Source organism: Salvelinus sp. IW2-2015, linkage group LG34, assembly GCF_002910315.2.
Source record: "Salvelinus sp. IW2-2015 linkage group LG34, ASM291031v2, whole genome shotgun sequence".
In the NCBI taxonomy this organism is placed as follows: Eukaryota; Metazoa; Chordata; class Actinopteri; order Salmoniformes; family Salmonidae; genus Salvelinus; species Salvelinus sp. IW2-2015.
The window spans coordinates 3,584,077-3,590,076 of record NC_036873.1 but is presented as its reverse complement, the minus strand read 5'-3'; the positions used below and the strand labels follow the sequence as shown (position 1 = coordinate 3,590,076).

Sequence of the window (6,000 nt, the reverse complement as noted above, 5' to 3'; positions counted from 1 at the left end):
CTCCGCTGATAGCCAGGTGTAGCAGTGGTAAGGTGTTGGGACAGCTTTATGTAGGCCCTAACAGTTTGTGGGCACCGTTTGTCACTGTTATAGTGCAATTCATGTATTGTTTGGTGTTGTGGCTTTGCTGGCATGCATCCCACATTGTTTTTTTTTGCCCCACCAAGATTTACATGGTAAAATCACCACTGGTCTCATCACAAATCAACTGCATTACACTTTTTTTTAAAACAACTTCAACCAGTAAAATGGCTCTTTGGCTAACTTTAGGCCACTGGGCTCCCGAGTGGCACAGTGCTTGAGGCGTCACTACAGACACCCTGGTTCGATTCCAGGCTGTCACAACCGGCCGTGATAGGGAGTCCCATAGGGCAGCGCACAATTGGCCCAGCGTCGTCCGGGTTTGGCCGGTGTAGGCCGTCATTGTACATAAGAATTTGTTCTTAGCTGACTTGCCTAGTTAAATGGTTAAATAAATCAAATAAAATACTACAGCCTATGTCAATGCGCGTTAGCATTTTAGCTAACAAGTGCTGCAGCCAAAATAGGTATTTTACAAAGATCACAACCAAATAATATTAGTGTCTGTTCAAGCTATAATATAAACATTGTAAGCGTACTATGACATCCCCAAAATATGGTTTTGATTACAACTATGAATGTTTATTCGAGGCAGCGGCGCTAACTGCTTTAATTCTTCATCAAAAAGTCTCGCATATCTGGTTAGAATACGATAGTGTCTTTGCACAAGATAGGTAGTTAAGTAATCACGGGAATTTTTCCATACTATCCAAAAACTGACCAAGACCCAATTCTTGGTAAGACATCTGAACACATGGGAAACGGGGCGACAGCACCCTCGGCCTTCTGCAACATGTACCTCTAGCCAATCCTGTTTTGTATCGGTCGAGGATCTTGACACTACTGGGACGACGCTCCCGTGCCACCTTCAGTTCCAGTAGCTGTAGTTTCCTCCGTAATCCGCTGTTTTCTTTCTGGCTTTGAGAAATTTCCAAACGAAACACTGCATAGTCGTCGTCTACGAGTTTACAGATCTCTGCCACGGCTGCATTCGCTAGCACCTCCATGACGGAGGCTATTTGAGTGTGAAAACCCATATCGTTACAGTTAGCCATTGTTAGCAGCTAGCTAAATAGCATTACCTAGATAACATATATCAACAAGTGCTTTCACCAACAAAAATTAAACACGACTTGGGGTAAGTATGTGATACTGGGAAGTTGAATAAGTCATATTTTGAGTTCCCGGGTGTAAACAAACGTCTAAATAACTAAAACGCTAAGTGACGAAATTGTTCACTTCCGTGTAAGGATCTTATTGGTTGGCGTCATAGCTAAAGGGTGTGGTTAAATGAAAAACGAACGCGTGCTGTTCTTTTAGTTACGGTACTGCTTATTACACATCAAATGTCCTATGATCAGTATATTTCTAACTCAGAGCAGACTTGTTTATAAAGAACAGTGTGTTAGCAAGAATATAGTAGAATAGAAGTAATTACTTTATTCCATATACATCACATCAGTAAGGTAAATATTCAGCTGGGCCGTATTAATTTGTATTTTATTATATGCATTACGCCGATTCTGTTGCAAAACGTTTCTTAAATGGAACGATACGGGGAGGGACCTACATAGACTGTAAAAAGAATGGGGACATACCTGAATTTGTCCAATAGAAACTCTCGTTTTACTTGCTCAACTGTTTGGACGAACGATTACATACCTGTCCTTGTTCTGCCTAGGTTTACTGTCTCTAAAAACAGGGATTTACACAAGCCTGTTTCAAATGACAAGTTAATTACCCTCCTAAACAGACGTTAAAATGTCCTACACGGATTCAGTTTGTAGGGAACAGTCAGTCTGGAATATCAAGTACAGGTTCATGTTCATGTTCGTTTATGTTTAATATTTGCCCCCAGTCATCACAAGACCTGAAGGCTTCAGGCCATTTACTGAAAACAGCTTGAGGTCAAGGACTGATTGTAAAGATCCCATATCACAGATGATAGATAAGCTTGTGAGCTCTGGGTTTTTAATAACGGAAACAGTTAAGAGGGACTTGACTTGAGCATGTTTTGCTCGTTGTTGCGTTGAGGAACACAGTGACATGGTGGCGTACATCAGTATAAATACAGCCAACAGTATGTGGCCGAGTAAGTAAATTACTAAGTGGCAATGTTTGCTACAGCCATGGGTGGTTCATAGCAATAATACACATAGCAGATGTGGGAGATATACAGTGCGTGGGACATTTGAATTTCAAAACACTTGGACCATGGTAATAACTAGCTCTTGCTAGGATTGTATTAAAAAAATACGAGAGACATGTAAGTGTAACGGATGTGAAATGGCTAGCTAGTTAGCGGGTACGTGCTAGTAGCGTTTCAATCAGTTACGTCACTTGCTCTGAAACCTAGAAGTAGTGTTGCACCTTGCTCTGCAAGGGCCGCGGCTTTTGTGGAGCGAGGGTAACGACGCTTCGTGGGTGACCGTTGTTGATGTGTGCAGAAGGTCCCTGGTTCGCGCCCGTGTCGGGGCGAGGGGACGGTCTAAAGTTATACTGTTACATTGGTGCCGTGACCCGGATCACTGGTTGTTGCGGAAAAGGAGGAGGTTGAAAGGGGGGTGAGTGTAACGGATGTGAAATGGCTAGCTAGTTAGCGGGTACGCGCTAGTAGCGTTTCAATCAGTTACGTCACTTGCTCTGAAACCTAGAAGTAGTGTTGCACCTTGCTCTGCAAGGGCCGCGGCTTTTGTGGAGCGATGGGTAACGACGCTTCGTGGGTGACCGTTGTTGATGTGTGCAGAAGGTCCCTGGTTAGCGCCCGTGTCGGGGCGAGGGTACGGTCTAAAGTTATACTGTTACATAAGCTAAGCCTTCTAAGGTCTCACATACGTGGGACATACAACATTTCAAAGCACTTGCATACCACTGTCTGACGTCATTGAAGCACGCAACGTCACACTTATTGAAGAGTGAAGCCAAGTCTACCGCGAGGAATAGCAGGAGGAGACAGGGGAAAACCTGAAGGAGTGGGAGTAGAAGGATAGGAGGAAGAATGGTTGGATAGCAGTGATTCTATTTAATTATTAAGTGGAGATCTGTCAACAATTATGCTCATTCACATTGCTAATAGTCTGTGACAAATATCAAAGCTAAGCAGGGCTTGGCTTGGTTAAACCCCAGGATGGGAGACCAAAGGCATAGCTGTAGATAAATAAACTGTTCAGTAGGAAGTGCTGTCCATCCTTAACCATGAAAATTCATACCTGAACATGTATATACAAATATTGTATTTTTCTTATAGTAATTGTCATGGTTTTTTATATGTTGACATAAAAACAATGTGAAATTATAAGAAAGGAATTTATTTTGTAAAGGTTACATTATCAGAGCATACAGTGCCTTTAGAAACTATTCATACCTCTTGACTTATTCCACATTTTGTTGTGTTACAGCCTGAATTCAAAATGTATTAAATATATTTTTTTCCTCACCCATCTACACACACTACCCCATAATAGCAAAGTGAAAACATGTTTTTAGAATTTTTTCAAATGTATTGAAAATGAAATACAGATATGTAATTTTACATAAGTATTCACATGCCTCAGTCATTAGATGTTAGAATCACCTTTGCCAGCGATTACAGGTGAGTCTCTCTGGGTAAATCTCTAAAGCCGTGCTCACATTGGCAGTTTGAAATTAATCAAATCTAATTTATTTGCATATCCGATTAGAATCTGTTATATGTCCTGTATTCTGAACAGTCTAAAAGCACATGGAATCGAATATTTCAAGCCACATTTTCGTAGGTGGTTTGAAGTCAGATACAAATCTGATTCCTGGCCATTTGACCGTTCAGACACAAGTCATATCCGATTATTTTCCCTCGTGTTTTTTTAGACTGTTATTCGACATATCTTGTTGCTTGCTGGCTACTCTGACAATTTGACAAACACATGTGGTACGGTAGCTAACTAGCTTGTTAATTGTTTACATACAAATAAGTGAATGTGCTAGAAAACTAAACAGCTAACTTATGGCGACTAGCTAGTTGATAGCTGTGACTCACCAAAAAATACTTGTTTTGAAAGTTGGATCATCTTATCCTTTGAGTCTTTAAATGTGTTCTTACACTATGATTTTGAACATTCAAAACAACTGGGAAACGTCCATGGCAGGCATTGTTGTCACCTTAGCTTGCTACATCAGCACAAGCACCACCACCAATCCGCCCACACACACCCGTCGTTATTATGACAACTAGTGCATCTTTGTCAGCAAATGACTGCTGTCTGAACACACACAAATCCGATTTGGTCAATTGTAACTTGCTGTTTGGACAGTCAGTAGTTCAAAACAGATTTGAAAAACAAAACTGATTTGAGCGTTAAGGCCTGCAGTCTGAACAAGCTTAAGAGCTTTGCACACCTGGATTGTACAATATTTGCACATTATTCTTTAACAAATTCTTCAACCTCTGTCAAGTTGTTGTTGATCATTGCTAGACAGCCATTTTCAAGTCTTGCTATAGATTTAAGTCAAAACTGTAACTAGGCCACTCAGGAATATTTAATGTTGTTTTGGTAACCAATCAGTGTATATTTGGCCTTATGTTGTAGGTTATTGTCCTGCTGAAAGGTACATTAGTCTCCCAGTGTCTGTTGGAAAGCAGACTGAACCAGGTGTTCCTCTAGGATTTTGCCTGTGCTTCCGTTTATTTTTATCAACAAAAAAAACTCTAGTCCTTGCCGATGACAAGCATACCCATAACATGATGCAACTACCACCATGCTTGACGAGTGGTACTCAGTGATGTGTTGTTGGATTTTCCCCAAACATAACGCTTTGTATTCAGGACAAAGTTCATTTCTTTGCCACATTTCTAGCAGTTTTACTTATTTTCCTTATTGCAAACAGGATGTATGTTTTGGAATATTTTTATTCTGCACACGCATCCTTCTTTTCCATGTGTCAATTAAGTTAATATTGTGGAGTAACTACAATGTTGTTGATCCATCCTCAGTTTTCTCCTATCACAGCCATTGAACTCTGTAACTGTTTTAAAGTCACCATTGGAATCATGGTAAAATCCCTTAGCGGGTTCCTTCTTCTCCGGCAACGGAGTTAGGAAGGACACCTGTATCTTCATAGTGAGTGTGTGTATTGATTCACCATCCAAAGTGTAATTAATAACTTCACCATGCTCAAAGGAATACTGCTTTTTAATTTGTTTATCCATCTACCAATAGTTACCTTTATTTGCGGGGTATTGGAAAACCTCCCTGGTCTCGTCTTTGTGGTTGAATCTGTTTGAAATTCATTGCTCAATTGAGGGACCTTACAAATAATTGTGTGGGTGGGGGGGTACAGAGATGAGGCTGTCAGTCAAAAATCATGTTTAACACTGTTATTGCACACAGAGTGAGTCCATGCAACTTATTATGTGACTTGTTAAGCACATTTTTACTCCTGAACTTATTTAGCCTTGCCATAACAAAAGGGGTTGAATACTTATTGACTCAAAACATTTAATATTATCATTTTTAATTCATTTATAAAAATGTGTAAAAACATAATTCCACTTTGACATTGTGGTGTATTGTGTTTAGGTCAGTGACAAAAACATCTAAATGTAATCCATTTTAAATTCAGGCTGGAACACAACAAAACGTGGAAAAAGTCAAGGGTTGTGAATACTTTCTGAAAGCACTGTAAGAAACTCTTTACTGTACACACAGAAACATAATATTGTAAAATGTTAATCACAGTCAAGCCCATCTCTAACACTGTGATTCAAGTACCTAACGATCTGGAGAAAGTGGAGTTTATTAAATGGCCATATGTGTTGATTCAATAATTAAGTATCATGTTTTGGTTTGACGGAGAAGGGTTCCTCAGTTCCTGCAATTATACAAAAATAACCAAGTCAGTCAGCACTGAGTCAATTTTGTATTTAATTTGAACAAAATGGTC

At 39.9% G+C, this 6,000-nt stretch overlaps 2 protein-coding genes across 2 annotated transcripts in view; one reads left to right on the top strand and one right to left on the bottom strand.

The window, feature by feature from the left end:
- The window catches only part of LOC111958400 (uncharacterized), a 345,226-nt gene that overhangs the window by 200,415 nt on the left and 138,811 nt on the right, over positions 1 to 6,000 (top strand). The gene's annotated exons all lie outside the window — the stretch shown is intronic.
- Positions 1 to 6,000, bottom strand: part of LOC111958443 (uncharacterized) — a 126,857-nt gene that overhangs the window by 66,935 nt on the left and 53,922 nt on the right. The window lies entirely within an intron of this gene.